The sequence below is a fragment of the Podarcis tiliguerta genome, assembly GCF_965153285.1.
Source record: "Podarcis tiliguerta genome assembly, chromosome: 7".
Lineage (NCBI taxonomy): Eukaryota > Metazoa > Chordata > Lepidosauria > Squamata > Lacertidae > Podarcis > Podarcis tiliguerta.
In genome coordinates this window covers 52,003,315-52,022,185 of record NC_139540.1, presented here as the reverse complement: position 1 = coordinate 52,022,185, position 18,871 = coordinate 52,003,315, and the positions used below count along the sequence as shown (strand labels likewise).

Below are 18,871 nucleotides of genomic sequence, written 5' to 3'. Positions count from 1 at the left end.
CTTCAGTTCTTTCCAGGTTATGGAATGTGGAGAGGGAGTCAGTTCCATTTTGCTCCTACAGCATCTCACTATCACTCATCCTACCCTAATGAATGAATGACACAAAAGTGCTGGTTGTTTTTTTAATCTTTCAGAGCAAAAGAAAATAATAATAATCTCATCTCAAATGCTCAGAGTAAATTAACATCCTGGCTCATAAGATACAGATACAAGATAGATTTTGCCTTATTATTACTGGAGTTGAATTATTCAGTGCTTCCCATTAGCAAAATGATAGCATGACAATTTTATATTTAGACTTCCTTGTACACTGCATCAGCAGCTTACCTCCAAGACATTTTTAAGTGCACCTGACAAGAAATATCCACACTGACTCAGAAAATTATACTTCAATTAGTGTCTTATTTGATATTCACAACATCCTTTTTCATTTTTAAAAAATGTGGGGGTTTTTTAAGCTTGCCCCTTTTCCTGCCCTTTCTCAGAAAAACAAAACAAATCTATTCTTCACTAGATTTGCTATTGTTCACTTCATAATTGGCCGTGTAACATTAACTGTAATCAGCCAGTTTAGGGTAGTGACTTTTGCTTCATTTGCCTCATCATTAAATCAACATATTTCACCTGAGAAGCCCATTTGCCCAGATTAGTCACTGTTGTTTCTTTTAAAAGAAGAAAGATTTTTTTTTTCTTAGGCTGTCTGTGCATTAATTCATAAACTGCCAGGCAAATCCTTCCCCACTTTGTTAAAAAGCTGTTGACTGCTTGAGCTATTTTATTGCACTGGTTCCAAAATGAATCTTGCGGATCTGAAGCAATTTCTGACAGAGAAATCCACTTCTTCCAGAACTTTCATCTGGAATAAATACTTTAACTTTCATCATTTGTTAGGAACACAGACACAGAAAAGTAGCCATGTCTAATACAAAGAAAGAAGGAAGCAAAGCTATCCCTAGCTTGAATCTTTTAGGCTGCAATTCTATAAACAAAGGCTGTAGAGTCATTTTCAGCCTGAGAGTTGCATTTCCAAGTGGGCAATTTTTGTGGGAGCATTGCATGCCAGTTGAAGGCAGGACTAGAAGCAAAAGTGGGTAGAGCAATGGATGGACCACCTACTTTTTCACAGTAAGCTATATTCCAGGTATGCAATAATCAAATGTCTCTCCATGTAATTTCCCTGCCTGGAAATAGGATGGCAATTTTCCGAGAGGCCGTTTTGGCACAGCCCTGCACTTACTTCTAATTGATAAAGCAATATGTATTCTAGGTTATGCTGGAAGTAAAGGTCAAATAATGCTATCATTTCCACCAGACTTCACTGATGAAGAAATATACAAAGAGTCTAACTCTATAGAAGATTCTCTTCAGTCTGCCCGGAAATGCATTAAAAGTGTGTAGAGCAGGCTTCTTCAACCTTGGCCCTTTAGATGTTTTTTGCCTACAACTCCCATGATCCCTAGCTAGCAGGACCAGTGGTCAGGGGTGATGGGAATTGTGGTCTCAAAACTTCTGGAGGACCAAGGATGAGGAAGCCTGGTGTAGAGAGATGCTGGTGCCCTTACATGCCCTATCTCCAATGTCCCTGCATGGAAAGGTTCCTTTCAAACCTTCACACACTGTGTGAAGAGGTCTGCATGGAGCTTCTGTGCATATTCAACTGAATGCACTTAAAAGTCCCCAAGTATTTGGGAATTGTATGGTCCCCAACTGTGTAGAGACCATGCAGAGAAGCTTCATTCAGCATGAAGGTCTGAGAGAAGCTCCTGCATACAGGCATGCTATGGATGGGACTTGTGTGCATGCCTCTGCTCCCTACCCATTTTAACCCTTGCATAGCCAGGCGAATTCATTACAATTCTGGAAATAGGTCAAATAACAAACATCAGCAATTTTTTCTCTCATTTCAGTTAGAGCTCTCTACCGTCCCTACTGTCTACTCTGAAGTATACATTATACACCTTTAGGCAACAGGAAAAAAAATTCCTTTTTAACCAAGCCTTTGACTGACCTAATCAACATCCTATACCCTTTAAAATGTGGCTCTTTCTTGGGGTGTGTGTGTTATTGGATTGTTGTTTTTATTTTTATTTTATATATTGTGATCTCTTTTTTTTGTGAACTGCCCTGAGACCTTCAGATATAGGGCGGTATATAAATTCAATAAATGAAATGAAGTAGGCCCCATCTTGGCTTTGAGTCCTAGAGGACCTGCTTCCTGCCTTGCTGCCCTTTTCAAACTGGCCTTGGAATCCTGATTGACTCTAGCTCTGGACCCCTGCTCCTCTTGGGTGATAAAAACTAGCAGGGAGATAGCTGGCTGGTCCAGAGAAATGATTAATACCTCTTTGTGAGGGGGTGATCCCTGCCTACTTGAAGCAAACAGTGGTAAAACCACTCCTCAAGAAACCCTCCCTGTATTTGTTAAGTAACTACCAGCCAGTTGTCAATCTCTCCTTATGGGGCATGGTTCTTGAGCCGGTGGTCATGGATCAGATCCAGGTGCTCTTGGAGTAAACAGATTTTTCTAGATCCATTTCAAACGGGGGTTTGGCCCAGTTTTGGCACAGAAACTGCTTTGGTCACCCTGTATGATGACCTCCATTGGAAGGGAAACAGGGGAAATATGTCCCTGTTCATTATCTTCGACTTCTCGGTAGCTTTTGATATCATCAACCATGCCATCCTTCTGGAGCAGTTGTCCGAGTTGGAGATGGTCACACCACTTTGCGGCAGTTCTGGTCCTACTTGGATGGTTGTTTCCAGAAGGTGGTGCTTGAGGAGTGCTCTTTGGCCCCAAAGTCTTCAATGTGGGGTTCCTTGGGGTTCAATTTTATCCCTTATGCTGTTTAACAACTACATGAAATCACTGTGTTGGGTTATCTGGCATTTGGTAGTACATTGTTAGCAATATCCTTTACATCTTCAGGTATGGCAGTGGATGTGCTGGACCATTAGCTTGCCTCAGTAATGGGCTGGATGAGAGTCAACAAACTGCAGCTCAATCCAGATTAGACTGAGGCAATGTTAGTGTGTGGTTCCCTAGATCAAATTGATGGGAGGTGGTCTGCTCTTGATGGGGTTACACTCCCTCTGAAGGAGTGGGTACATAGCTCGGGGGTACTTAGAATCATAGAATCATAGAGTTGGAAGAGACCACAAGGGCCATTGAGTCCAACCCCCTGCCAAGCAGGAAACACCATCAGAGCACTCCTGACATATGGTTGTCATGCCTCTGCTTAAAGACCTCCAAAGAAGGAGACTCCACCACACTCCTTGGCAGCAAATTCCACTGTCGAACAGCTCTTACTGTCAGGAAGTTCTTCCTAATGTTTAGGTGGAATCTTCTTTCTTGTAGTTTGGATCCATTGCTCCGTGTCCGCTTCTCTGTAACAGCAGAAAACAACCTTTCTCCCTCCTCTATGTGACATCCTTTTATATATTTGAACATGGCTATCATATCACCCCTTAACCTCCTCTTCTCCAGGCTAAACATGACCAGCTCCCTTAGCCGTTCCTCATAAGGCATCATTTCCAGGCCTTTGACCATTTTGGTTGCCCTCCTCTGGACACGTTCCAGTTTGTCAGTGTCCTTCTAGAACCTTTGCTGTCGCTTCAGGCTCAGGTGGCCTCCATGTCAGGGATTGCTTTCTATCAGCTTAGGCTGATGGCCCAGCTGTGCTCCTAACTTCTGTCCTTTACAAGCACCCCAACATTTTGGAAGGAAAATTTGGGGCACCCTACCACCAACCCTATCTTAGGGCTACAAGGCACTGTAAACAGCTATAGCGGCCTTTCCTAACTGGTGCTGTGCAGTTCTTTTATGCTCCAACTCCTATCAGCCCCTGGCCAACAGTCAGGAAATATGGGAGTCCAAAACATCAGGATGACTCCAGGTTAGGGAAGGTTATGTGGGCACTGTTCCCATGCTCAGATAGCACTTTGTGCACTGAATGCAATCTCTATTAAATTCCGGAAGCCCTTTTTCTCCTATAATAGACAGTATGCAATACGTTAACTTTATTTTGCACTGGCTCTAAAGAAATGGGTTTTAGAAATCCACTTAAGGCATTTATAACACACTCTAATTTTTGCCAGAGTTTCCCAACAACATGACATAATGTTTAGAGCGAGAGGTTCAATATCCTTGCACTAGTCCTTTCCAAACTTATGGTAAATCATATCTGTAAGATGGATGCATTTAAATTGCATTTAAATCAATATGCAATCACTCCCTGACCTTCTGATATGAATAGATATTCCAGTGCTACTGACTACGAGATATTTTAACTCACTTTATGTTTGTGTACATTGTATATTGTGGGGGATGTTTATTATCCACACACAGAGATTTGTGCATGGAATTTTATAGTAGGAATATACAGTTTCTGAGAGCTTCATCTAAAGCACTTGAAACCTCTTTAGCTGGTTTTAATAGACATGCAGGTTAATTGCACTCTTGTCACTTCCTTATGAAACATAGAAGAAGTGACATAGGGCTAGATGTCATAGCTAGTCTTAGACCTGAAGTCTTTGGATTGTAAGGCAGGGATTCAGTCTATTTCACCCCAAGCTGAAGTCACTGCAAAACAAAGTAAGCAATAGGTATGTGGAACTAATCTGTGCTGGCACTGAATAATTAGGTGAATTGGGTGGATAAGCGTGGTTTTACCACTTTCTGAATTGAAAACTGAGACGAACAAAGTGACCCAAGTTAGATCAGGGCTGCTGCAAAGCCTCACGTTTATTTGTCACTCTTTTCTCTACTTCCTACTTTTCTGTACTCTATATTTCTATGACTTTATGTTTCTCCACTTTAGGTCCATGGGCTTTGCAAGATATAAGGTCGTCTAAATGCTGCCTGTGGAGCACTAATAAGCCCTGGATTTTTTTAAAAAAGCAGCAGAGAGATTTTTTTAAAAGAAAAGTTAAAAGCTTCATTTAACTTTTATATATATCTCACTTCTTGGTTTGGGGAAGAAATCGCCCAGAGTTCTTTAGAGTTCTGCAGGCAGCATTAGATTCATTTCACCAGATGATTACAAAACAAAGTTTAACAATATGAATGTAAGACAAGCTAGCAGAACTAGAATTTAACTCGGATCCAAATAAACGAGAATATAAACAAACTTAATATGCTGTATTTCCCTGGGGAATATCAACATGCTTCTTTAAAAAGGAAACATCACTATTTAATATTTTAACAAATATTAAAATTAAACATTAAACATTAAACTAAAATAAAATGGAACAAATAATATAAAATGAATCCATGCCAATTTAAATAAAATTATGTACACCCCAAATGAATAAAGACTTCAAATTCTGAATCTCCCCCACAAGACACAGCATTTTCTCTTAAGAATTTTATTCTCTCATTGATTACTGCAGATAGAAAATGAAACACTAAGGACAGCATTAAGGGCAGGTAGCATTAAGGACAGCCTCACCTTGTGGTGCCTATTGGAGGATATACTTTCCCTGCACAAACAAACACTGAGAAAACTAATCTGGCAGATGTGAAGCTGTTGGTGTTTAAAACAAATGTACAAGCAAGAAAATACATCACTCAGCCACTTCTTAGTTTGAGAGAGAGAGAGAGAAATATTGCCGTCTCCCAAATGTTAGCATAGACATCCTTAAATTGGTATTCTAATTAATACTTGCAGTGTGATAAATAAAACATTTGTCTTGCTGATTAATAATAGGACCCACATAGGGGAGGATGGAAGTCTAGGAGATTCCTTCGAATCTTGTTTTTATGATTTGTGTTTGATATATCTCTGTAAAATGTTAAGTTGAAAAATCAAATAAATAAATTTAATAAACAAAGAAGATTTGTCTTGATTCAATCCATAAACTTGAATTGAATTTTCAACATTTAAATGTTGATGATTTCCGCTGAAGTTCTTTTTTTTCAAGGATGGCAACTTTAAGGTCAGTCAAAGAGAGTCCTGGGAGGCTGAGATGTTTTTATTGATCACAGTAAGTAGTGGTTGGCATGACATTGGTTCTGGATCCATAAGCTTCTGATCTGAAATCTGACACCCTTTTCCAAAATGCCTGCTTGGGAATGCTATGGGAGTTGCCCAATGTAGAAGGACCCAGCATGGTGCATGCCATGCAATAGGAATCTGTTTGGTGACCACAAGGTGCGGGAAGGGCATAACCAGCCAGTCCATTGAAAGGGGGCTGCTGTCCTGTTGCTGCCTGAGACCTGCCCAGCCCTGAAAGATGTGGAAATGTCCCACTAGATCTCCCAAGGAGGATTTCATCTGACTCCCCTCACCCGCTCAGCCATGGCTACATTCATGCCAGCCCGTAATCTGGCTCCCCCCTGGTAAATTGGTTGTGTCATTATTATTATTATTATTATTATTATTATTATTATTATATAATAAACTTATATACCATCCTTCATTCAAAGATCACAGGACAGTTTGCAGCACAAAAATTGGTCACAATATCAAAGCTTCCTGATTCAGGATTAACATGCAACAGCTTAGATGAAAGCAATATTGAATCCCACAAGCCTGCCAGAGTCTTCTCTGCTAGTGCCAGCCCTGCAACACTGAACCCAGATTTCACATTATGATTAATTTTGTGAACTTTGCCAGCTAGCTAACTCAGGATTACAGTGTAAAGCTATGATCCTCAGAACATGAGTAGCTCTATTGACTTTAAACAGTGCTATTTTGGAGTAAGTGGTTTATGGATTGTAGTTTAATAGTCTACCAATGAAAGAAGATAAAGCAGGCCATAAAGCGTGTTCTGAAATTCAGCAGGCACACGTAGAGATTGTCCCTTGTTTATTGGTTTTATTGCTTGTCTGACCTCTAATTTTGAAAGAGGGGCAGTCAGCAAATCCATGTTGGTTCACTTCAGCCGAAGATATCCCGGCCTTTTTAAAAAGGGAGGGTAGATGGTTTTCATTCCTCCCACCTCTTTCCTCTGTGGGGCACTCCGCAGAAGAGCTGTAATGTTTCAGCAGTAGCCTGCTGATCTGTAATTAACTTTATATCTTTCCCCCTGTTTAATGTAATTGGAAAATATAAATTCACTTATAAGGAACCTGGACAATTTGCCTGATTGTCTTCACCTCTTTTTTCCAAAGGCCACTTTCCACAGAATGAACAGGTTCTGCTTGCTTTGCAAATTTTATCCGTAGTGTGAGGTGGAGCAGTTTGAATAAGAGCAATCACCTCACCAACCTTCCTAAGCTAAATATTAAGTTTAGGCACTTTACTCACATACTTTATTTTTAGCTAAGCACTTTTGCTCATCCACCGACTGGCTAAGGGAAGCAGTGAGAAAGTTTATAAAAGGCTAAAAGAGAAAAGTAGAGTACGTTCTACCACCACCACCCACCAGTTGCAAATATTTAACCACATTAATATAAGGTGTTTTCCCTGAAGCTAGCGAGAATAGACACATAGTTAATATTAAGACATAGCCCTCATGTTTACAGAAGGGATTTTTAGGTTGAATATAGTGATGGTTGAATTTTCTGTTTGTTTTTTAAGCTAACATTGGTCATGTTATGCAGTTGGTCTTTTGTCTTTTCATTCAAGCACAAAATCCCCATATGTAGGGTTGGTTGAGAGGCAGGGGCATATGAGGGGGGTGGGGGCGGGAGGTCCACCCTGGGTGCCATCATGGAGGGGGTGACAAATTATCAAGGAACAATTACTGTGAAGCCTTTTTACCTTGTCCCGTCTCCCTTTGCGCGTTGCCCCACGTGGAATGAGAAAGGAGAGTAATGAACACCAGGGTGTGGTTCACGGAGAAAGGATTTATTCAGTTCTGCGCAGAGGCAACCAACGGAATCGCTTCCAAAGGCTGGCGGCACTTACAGCAAGCAAGCAAGCATCTTTTATACCCTTCACATCACCCCATTCCCCTCATTCCCTTATTTGGCTCATCTAGTGCCCCCTTGGCACTTTATCATTGGCTCCGGTTTTCTGCATAAGCTGCTTCCTTATGTGGCTATATGGTATGGCTACGTGTTCCTCTTTACACAACGTGTTTTTCTACATCCTTACAGCGTGTGCTCATGACACAACTCTGTTGCAATTGTGACACAACTCTGTCCTCCTATTTCTCTTAGACACCTTTGTAATTTTCCTTTTACACCGTTATCTCCTTCATTCCCTCCTCTTCTTTCGGACAGCCGTTTAGGCTCGTCCATGGGGATGGGATAGTATTCCTGCATTAAGGCAATCACACGAGGTCCCATCATACGGGAGACCATCCTGTGCATCATATTTTGCAAGCATTGCATCAAGCAAGGAATACAAAAGCAGAGAAAAAGCAAAATTAGCAGGGGTCCCATCAGCATAGCGAAGAGTCCACGAAACCAACCACTTGGTAGGAATTTGTCCAACCAGGACATATCCCAGCCCTCCCAGGTTTGTACAGGAACGTGTGCCACCTTTTCTATGCTTGCAGCCAAATTACGGATGGCCTCACCATGATCCGAGATATTAAAGCAACAGGCTCCGCCAGTTAGGTTGGGGGCTGCACAGAAGCCACCTTGTTTGGCCAACCATTCCTAGGCGCAGCTGGAGGACAGCAGTGCGGGTCTCAGTTAATTGAGTAGCAACCAAGTGGAGGGCGGTAGCCGTGGCATTAGCCACTATTTCAACCACCGCTTGGAGGCGGATGACGCAGTTCAGGTTATAAATGGGTTCTCTGGCGCCAGCCACCAACTCATCAGGGTTCCATGAGGCAGGGTCATAATGGGATATTATCCGCTAAGGGGGCCATTCATTCTCTCCCCACTTTTGGGTGCTCCCCCCTGCCACCCTGGAAATGTACACACTTCTCCGGACACTTCTCCAAGGTGGAAGGTATCCACATGGGAGGCACAAGGAATGCCGGGAAGCAGATGCCATACTACCCTCTCGGGAGGATATGATAAGCCTTGGTTCCACAGATCCAATAAATATCCTGTCCCTGAGTGGCGACCCTTCCTGCGGCAGAGCTCATGCTCAGGAGATTAAGGTTGGTGCAAGCACCGCCACATTCGGAGGTGTAAGTGGGAGCACACATACATTTGCAAAGGGAGCGGCCTACGAATGTGTAATTGTGGCCCACGGTAGCATTCCTGGACTGATTGACACAAAACCACCCAGAGACCCTATAAGCTCAGAAAGGAGTGGAATGGTTCCAATATGGGGTCAGGAGCAATCGACTGCCCATACATTGGATCCGAGATTGATTGAGGGGTATGGGGAGCAAGGACATCCCCCCCAATTGCATCCATGGGTCCAAGGGTACAAACAGAGCAGCTGGTTTTATTTGCAGCCTGGGCTACCATTTCCGCCAGCTGTAACCAGTGATTATAGGGGTGTTGAGCCCCCCCATGAGCGCATTTGGCGGGTAACCTTAATCAGGGAGTCACCTTGGAAAACCGGAGTGCCTGCAGCCAGTTCTAAGGAAAGTAACAGAAGGGCAAGCACTGTTGAGGGTCGTCCAAAGAACAGGGACCGTTTCCACCAGCAGGTTAAAATTAGTCCCATGGTTACCAGGGAGCCTCCTAACCATCCCAACCACCACTTCTCACTCACCCATACCATAATTGCCTGGGTGGTATTCGTAAGGGGCAGGATTCAGGCGCCCTGGGCTTTCGGGTCTGTCTAAACAATGGGGTAATGGGAAACGCCAAGGGTCATACCCTACAGTGTGTAGGTAATATCCTGGTATGCCCGGCCCATGGCTGAACCCCTGGTGTGCAGTTGAAAGGACAAATCCCTGGGGTGGAGGTTCCCAAGCGGGAAGAGCGTGAATGCACCCACAGGAATATATAGAAGCATTCAATTTACATATACTTGGAGTGAGAATTCCCACTGGGATGTTATTACCACGGACAATACAAACAGGGGTCCGGGCAGGATTGGTGCAATTGTCTGGGGGGTGAGTTCGTAGTACTGGAACGTTGGAGACGCTGCCGGCGGGCGTCCCTCCCATCCACTTCTGGGTCCTGATGGCTTCTTCAGCCTGTGCGTAGAGGTATCAGCTCCCGGAGTGATACCAGCAGGGCGGTCGTCTGCCGAACGTCTGGCGATGGTCAGCTGGAGGGGGTCTTGTGAATTGGGGATCACTGTCCAGTCAGTTATTGCCCTTTTCACACAAGTATGGTGGACCCAAGGGGTGATGCCTGCAACCTTCACGGCAGTGGGTGTGGGAAGTAACACGGTGTAAGGTCCCTTCCAGCAGGGCTGAAGCGAAGTCTGGGACCAGCCTTTCACCCACATTTCGTCACCAGGTTCAAAGTGGTGCAGGGCTCGACTAAAACGCAGGGAGTGCGAGCCTGGGTCCACCTATTGAGGGAAGGAAAACTCGAGAGAGAGACTGAACATACTGGTCTATTTGTGTACAGCTATGGGGTTAGCAAAGGGCTTGGGTTTCAGAATTATGGGCGGTACATTTTTAGCCATTCCTGGAGGATTATCTTCTGCCCATACAGCTGGATTTACTTGCTCTAAAATGCAGGCGGGGATAGGCCCCTCCTCTTCTTGTACCATCATGAGGCGCCAATATTCCCTCAGCGGGGCTTCCATCACTAATTCCCCGGGGGGCATTGTGGCCTATATGCTTCTTTCAGTCTTTCAAGGAAGACACCGGGCGGCTGCACAACTTCAGCAATTTTGGCCATATTGATAGGACGCTTGGCCGCCCTCTTCATGCCCTCTATTACTGTTCTATGGTAAGTCTCCAGGGCATTTATTCCACCAGGGTCATTATAGTCCCAATTGGGAGTCCTCCTGGGGTAAATATTTTCTATCTCTACCTCCTGTCTGTTCTGGGATCTCAAGTAATCCCTAGCTCCTGTGTGTACCTTCCTGACTTCCTCTGTAGTCAGGAGGGAGTCTAGCAGAAGCTGTATATCATCATAGGTGGGCTTGTAGGTTTTAAAGATCCCTTCAAATAACCTAATTATCTTTGCAGGGTCCTCTTCAAAGGTGGGGTTGTGTGGCACGCTCTCAGCCAAGGGGGATTTTTGTCAACATTTGTCTTCCAGGTTGAAATATATGGCACCTGGTCAGGGTGAACTTTAATAATGTTCTGCCATAAGGGGTTTGTTAGGTTTTCACCAAAGGTTACTTCGGAAGGCGATCCAGTCCCTTGGGTGGGCCAGTCCACTTCGCGAAGGGTTCTTAACCTTTCCTTCTTTAATTTAAAACCCCAATCATCATCCTTTGTGGCGGCTTTCCAATTGTTCAGAAAACATTGCAAAGGGGTGCATTTACTACCGCCTGACTCCATTTTATAAGATACTCCGCACCTAATCCAGCAATCACACACACTCCAGTCTCCACGTCCTGTCAGTGGCCCAGACGAGCTCGCGCTGCTGGGAACCGCACTTCAAGGACCACACATCGCTTGGCCGATGGCTCTGAGCCCCAACCTCTCATCCACTCATCTACATGCACTGGAGTATCTTCACTCAACACACACCTCCCCTCCCCTGTTTCCCCCTTCCCTTTCCTTTCCTTCCCTTTCCTTCCCTTTCCTTCCCTTTCCTTCCCTTCCCTTCCCTTTCCTTCCTAGGTGGCGGCACCTTATTGCCACGGCCAGCCGGGGGTGATCACGCCCCGTTATTCCTAAGCTCCAATACCACTTCCCGGAGCTTACCTTAACTTCAGAAGTCACCCACGTCCCTTCGGCCGTCTCCTTTCTCCCGCGACCGGGTGTCTCCACTCAGGAGCGGTGTGGCTGGCTCCCCCCACAAACAGGCAGGGTGTGCACTGGAACCCCAACACCGGTCCAAGCTGTTCACCTCGGTCGTGCCCGGCCTCCCTCTCGGTCCCCATGGGGAGCGCGGGATCCCGGACGAGCCCCCAGGAAATGAAGCCTTTTTACCTTGTCCCGTCTCCCTTTGCGCGTTGCCCCACGTGGAATGAGAAAGGAGAGTAATGAACACCAGGGTGTGGTTCACGGAGAAAGGATTTATTCAGTTCTGCGCAGAGGCAACCAACGGAATCGCTTCCAAAGGCTGGCGGCACTTACAGCAAGCAAGCAAGCATCTTTTATACCCTTCACATCACCCCATTCCCCTCATTCCCTTATTTGGCTCATCTAGTGCCCCCTTGGCACTTTATCATTGGCTCCGGTTTTCTGCATAAGCTGCTTCCTTATGTGGCTATATGGTATGGCTACGTGTTCCTCTTTACACAACGTGTTTTTCTACATCCTTACAGCGTGTGCTCATGACACAACTCTGTTGCAATTGTGACACAACTCTGTCCTCCTATTTCTCTTAGACACCTTTGTAATTTTCCTTTTACACCGTTATCTCCTTCAACTGTCCTACTAAAAAAACTACATGTAAAAAAAAATGCCTGCTCCAAAGGTCTTATCTTACTACACTAGGGATTATATAGCTATATATGAAATTTCATGCATATCAGTTAATATCTTGACCCTACCCCACTAAAATAGCTGTTTACTTGGCAGTTTTCCTATGTCTTAAAGGCTGAAATTTCAATTCAGTGGAGCAGCACCTGCACTTTAGAACTCCCCGCCTATTGCAACAAAGCATGTACCTTTGCTAGACTCTTTTCAGGCACCTGCTAAAAGCATTCTTCTTTAGGCAAGCTTACCTAGATGCTTCGGAAGTTGAAGTAATTTTAATCTTAATATTTTAGCTTTTGTATGTTCTAAAGTAGGTTTGTTAATTTTTCTTGATTTTACTGCTGTGGTGTTTTTTGTTTTTCGTTTTGGTAAACCACTTTGCAGGTTTTTTAAAAATAAATTTTATTAAATAAATAAACGATAAATATAAATAAAATAAGCCAAAACACAATCCATCCTGTAGATTTAAGTATCTGTCCGCAGTCGCCTACTTGTCACCAGAGGCCCAGAATCCACATTCCTTTGTAAGAAAATATGAAATAACGTAAAACTATTTTTGAAGGCAAAAAAACCCCCGAAACCAATGTGGGTGGGGTAACAAGAAATTTTCCTCACTGGGTACCACCTGACCTTCCTGAGAGGCAGCATTCCCTTGCAGTTTGGGAAGTTTGTAATTTACCTCTAGGGCAGCTGGTCATCTGGCTGGAAGTTGGAGATTTATCTTTACCTCTGTTGCCATTACAGAGGCCGGACACAGGAATTGCTAGAAGTTGTGACTGGTGCATAGTAAAAAAAATTAAGAGAAGCCTGATTCACGTGGGTGCTCTGCCCAAGAGATCTAGAACAAGGTGAGGAACCTGAAGGCCACATTCCAATCTGGACAACATTCCAAGGGCCACATGCCATGAGTGGGCAGGGCCAAAGGCAAAGCAGAACAGAGCGGTAAATGTGAATTTTACCTTTGCACAATAGGATAGTTTACTAGACACAATCTATCTTTTTAGGCAATCAAGAAGCATAATAAAAGTTCACACATACCACCTAGGCAAAATCATTCAAGGGGAGTGCAAAGTGTGGTCTATGAGTGGTGTGGTCTGGAAGAGGGCAGTGGGTGTCTGGTGGGAGGTGTGGTTCAGGATTGGTTTTAGCTGAAGAGAGTCCCAAGGGTGAGTGGCCTAGAGGGTTGCATTTGAGCACAGAAACTTTTAACATAGTGGGAAATATAGCTGTGGAAAATATAGCATGTGGGAAATATAGCTGTGGGCCATTGGGCGAACTTGAAATGAATGTTTAACTGAACATGAAGCAGATGAGTTCATTTTGTAATGGCATGAATGTGAACTGGAATTAGTTCCTTTTGAAACAGGTTGAACTTGAACTACAGCCGCTTCATTTTAAAAAGGAATTTGTCAAGGTCAGCACACCATCAATAGAAATTGCAGACAAGTGGGGGAAAGTGAATGGTCAGACTAAGACTCTGCCCAGAGACATCTGCCATCCATGTTCAACCTGATATTTCTGGATTGGTAGCAGAGGGCTTCATCAAAGTTATTATAACAAATGTTAGCAGTTACCAAAAATAGTTAGAAAAAGAAAAAGAAACCCCTCCTAAATATATTAAAAATGTTTTCTTCTTTCAACAGCAGGTGAACAGTCTACATTTAGCCATTAGACATACCTCTGGGCAGGTTTCCAGCAGTGAGAAAAGTATGAGGCTTAATACAGTTTTATAAAATTATGCAAATATGCACTGATATCACCAGTTAGCTCTCAGATGAGCATTACAAAGTTAGAGCAGTCCCTTGCACCCCACAGTGCTACTAAATTAACCAAAGTGCTTCTGAAGGGAATAGCAAATCATTTCCATAGAGTAATTAAATAGTAAACAAGGCATGGAAGCTTTTTTAGGAGAGATTAAGATGATATCAAAGCAGGAGGTTTAGGTCACCTCATAAACCCTTTTGATGTCTTCAAAAAGATGGGATTAACATTTATTTCAGATCCTTCGAGTGTAGAAGCAGAGTTTACACATGACCAAAAAAAAATCATATTAGATGTGCACTGTATTACTGTTGACTTCTTCTTCTTCTTCTTCTTCTTCTTCTTCTTCTTCAGCTCACTACCATTGTATAAAATGATGGCAGTGTAAATCTGGGTACACCAAGTATCTAGAAATTGTTGAGTTCCACAAATATTTTATGCAGGACATTTGGGTGCGTAATTTCCAAAGATAGGAAATGGGCGATCATAAAGCAAAATTATACTAAATGTCACTTTGCTCTACACTACAATGAGAATGGTTGGGGGAGGCTCCATGGTTAAAAATTACCCAATTCAGACCCTTCCAGTCTTACACCACTAGTGTAAAACTGTGGGAGCCCTGCATTTTTCTTCCTTTTTCATAGTTATTCCATTCCCCCAATATTTCCCCTTCCATTGGTCCTAAAGAGAAGGAAAATATTCAGGGCTAATGTGCTGTTTCCTCATTCTGGGGGTGAGTTGGAGCAAGGGAGACCAGCAGGATTCTGGATTTCTTGATCCTTCTCCAATGGATCTTACTGCCCACATGCCACTGGATTTCTCTGCTAATTATTCTCATGAGCACACTGCAAAACCGCAGGGGGGGAAGCACAAAAAGCAAGACATTGGAACCAGTTTTCAAAAGAAAAATTATTAATTTCATTTAATCATTAGCTCCCAACCATACAGCACATCCACTCTGTCTGTAGGGATATAGTGCTGTATCTATCTAAACAGCCACATTAGTAGTGCAGGGGTTTGGTGGAGTGGTATGCTGATGGACTGCTTTTAGGTTTTCACAACATCTTGAAAGATGCAGATAATATCTGACAGGATAGTTGGCCAAGCAAGGTGAGACCTCTTGGTTAACTAACCTGTTCAGAATTCACTTTGTTTGCAATACAAAAAGAGCATAGATATATCAATTCTGAAACAAGTGAACAGCCAGCATTTAGCCACCAGATATGATCATTATCCAGAGACCTGGGAAATAACATTGTTTGTTCAAAATCCCATTCTGATAAATCACACCCCACTGATGCGATCAGGACTTTAATTGGGACCAATCCAATGGCAGCTCACGACATGTTGATATTTTTTAATCTTGTTGTTTTCCTCACAATATTGCTTGCACATCACTCAGAACACATATCTATAATCCAGACAGGTTTACCTCCTACTAGTAGACAGAGCTACCATGGTTGTAATGTGTACTATGTACATATGTACTATGACTGTATACATATGTTATGGCTATATGCTAATTCCTGCATCTTGATTGGCTGACTTGCCCTTCATTAAAAGAGGAGGGGGTGAGCGCCTATGAATTGCCAGGGCTAACACTAGTAAAAATGCTTTTAAAATTATAATTAGGTTCTTCTTGATAGCAGGAGTTAGTAGCATGCGGTCCATGAATGCCACTGTATCCACTAGCACCTCCTGTTGCACCAGCCAAAGGTTTAGGCCAACTGTCAGCAAGGCTTACCGGCCATGGGCCAGATCACTCCCACAGAGATCGTCTGTGGGCCAGGCTGGTGCAGCAACACACTGGAAATTGCATCTGCGCATGTCCGCGGTGCCATAAATCGCTTCTGTGCATGCCCAGATGCCGAAAATTGCTTCTGCACAGGTGCAATTTTCAGTGTCTGGGCATGTGCAAAAGCGATTTCTGGTATCTGCACATGCGCAGACGCGATTTCCGGCACCACTCAGCAAGTCTCTGCGCTGCGCTATGCCGGTTTAGCAAAGCGCACGGGGGACTCGCCAAGCGGGTGGCTCAGATCAGGGGCAGCTCGTGGGCTGGTAAAATGGTATGCATGGGTTGCATCCGGCCACCCCCTGGTTTAGGCAAATATCCCCTCAAAAATCCACAACACATGAGAGACTGTTTGCTCTTTCTGCTCACTTCCTGTTTGCACTGGCCCAGCCTGTCCTACACTGAATACACTCACTTTGATATGCTGAATTTTCATTGGATGCCAGTGTTGGATGCCCATCCTACCATCTGTTCTGAACAAATAACTTATTCTCTATGAGTGGCTGTGCCTTCCCTGAATTCGTGGAGTAGACTTATGGGGAGATTTCCCTGCACCTTTTCAAGGCCTTCTCATTTTTCCTGCTCTTTTAGATGTGGCAGCTATAACACCAGGACCCCATAGCAGCCATTCTGTGACTAGTAGTGTTGCCATATTTCACAAAGTAAAAACCAGGACATCCCAAAAGTTGTTGAACTTTTTTTTAGGAAGACCACAAAATTGCCAGTCCTATTGAACATTCTAACATTCTCAGAATTCAAAATTTTGTTTGCTGGCCTCAAAATATTGACCACACAGGTGCAGAACATTGATTTTGTAGTTTTTCCTACATATTTAAAAATGGTCCACAAATGGTCTTGAGGAGGGCTGCGGCTGCAGGTTATGGGTTAGCTTTTCTGGCACTGGACTTTTTGTTCTCAAACTTGTAGGAGTCTAAGTGAGAGTTTATGTACCAGAGTTGATAGCGTAGCAAGGAAAATAATCATATTTCACCATCAACAAAATATTATATTGCATGAAGATCAACCTTAGCAATAACTAAGTCTGCTTACAAGAGCAACCATAGAGGCAGCAGCCTGAGGCGCTGAAGCTTAGCTAAAGCTTTAAAGTGATTATGAGCTGCTTATCGTTACGGGTTTTTAATCCATCTATTCTCTGTTTTCAAAAGTGTATGCTCCTGGTGTCAGGGATAAATGGTGGCACTCTTGTGCCATGCAGAAAAATCACAGATGATTCATTATAATGAGTCCATAAGCAACTGTGGATATTTTATTTAGTCGTACAGTGAATGAGCTCTTCTTAGTGCTGGAAGTAAAGGTTAGTGATGGCAGGTCCCAACCATGGACCTGTTCAAAAAATTGTAATTTGCTGCATTTACTCCATAGTCCCCAAGGACAAAATAACAACCAGAGTTGCCAAATCTTTATTTTTCCTGAAAGGATGTCTGTGCCTTGAACAGGTGAAAAACAGGCAGAAGGCCAGCAGGTTAAGCTTTCCAAACCACTTTGTTTCTAGTAGAAGGGAAGCTTCACTTGCTATATGCCATGAACTTACCTCATAACTCTTCATTCCAGGATACAGCTTCTAAGAGCCTGTTAATGGGAGTGGAAGAGAGAACAAAATACCAAATTAAAGAAACTCTGCTCCTGGCACTGTAATCAGCAACTGAGAATATAAAGATGAAAAATCTAATGGAAGTTAACCACCATGTAGCTTCTCCCATTCTTGGTGTAGACCTACAGGCATATTCCTGTCAATGTTATTTCAGAATGTTATTTTCTTCCCTTAAAGCATGCAGTTTGCATGCGTGTAATTTCACTAATTCAGAGACTTATACAACAGAAGAATGCCTTCTTTCTTTTTCCGAATTTGAGAATAAAACATCTGCTTAATTGTGAAGAGCTGCACACGAGTGATTTTTTTTTTATAAAAATGAACCAATGAAGTTCAATTCTACAAAAATCATCAAAAAGACCAAAATGTGTTATTTATTTAACAGCAACATTTATATACTGCTTGCTTGGAACAAAATCTCTAAGCAATTTTAATATTAACATTAACAATTAAAAAGCTAAAAGCAAATAATTAAAAACATAGTAAAGATAACTAAAATACCTGTGGACTAAAAAGTGTTTTAACCACATCAACATCCATGTGCCCAGATGGATTGTCTAAATGAAAATGTTAGAAGTAGATTTGAACTAAAGAGTGTGTATGGGGGGCAGGTACTTACATTGAACTGATTTTAAAATGAATTGATTTTAGAATGTTGTGTTACTTTTATTGTTGTCAGCCACTCTGAGCCCAGCTTTGGCTGGGGAGGGCAGGATATAAAATATTATTATTATTATTATTATTATTATTATTATTATTATTATTATTACATTTTCTGCATAATCAAAAGACACTTCCTTTTTCATTGATGTGATCCAGATAATGATCTGCACAGATCTTATTAGCTGAGTCCACTTTGGAATGGATTCCACCTTTAGTCCAGATATTCAGTGATAATTGGCAATTCTCCATCCACCCAAGTATGTGAATTTCATGAAGCTGAATTCTGATCAGTAACAAAAAAACATGTGATCTCACACATTCCTGAGCATTCTAGATATTGAGAAGTCTATCTCAATTTATTTCTTTATGACACGTTCCACATCCCTTCTTCACACATTTCTTGGTACCCTAACTTGGAATTTATTTTTCAGGTTAAATGTAACTTGAAAAATTTGCAGACGAGCAGCAGATTCAGTTACATGGATGTGAGGAGGGAAAGTGTGATCAATTCTGTGTAGTACAGAGCAGTTTTCATCATGAGGTAGTGATGCTTTATTTGGTTTGGCTGTGTCTCTCTGAGAAGAATGAGCTGTTGAGACTTTCTGCATTTCAGTGGACATACATTTGAATTAATCTAGTTACCCATATTTTCAAGAAATTGGTAGTATATTGAACTTGCGAAATAT

General features: G+C 42.7%; 1 long non-coding RNA gene across 1 annotated transcript in view; it reads left to right on the top strand.

Moving 5' to 3' along the window:
- The first annotated feature begins 13,098 nt into the window (after positions 1 to 13,098).
- Positions 13,099 to 18,871, top strand: part of LOC310681864 — a 46,696-nt gene continuing 40,923 nt past the window's right edge. Inside the window, exon 1 of the long non-coding RNA XR_014513663.1 lies at positions 13,099 to 13,202. This is a non-coding gene — a long non-coding RNA (uncharacterized lncRNA). The remainder of the gene's footprint in view (positions 13,203 to 18,871) is intronic.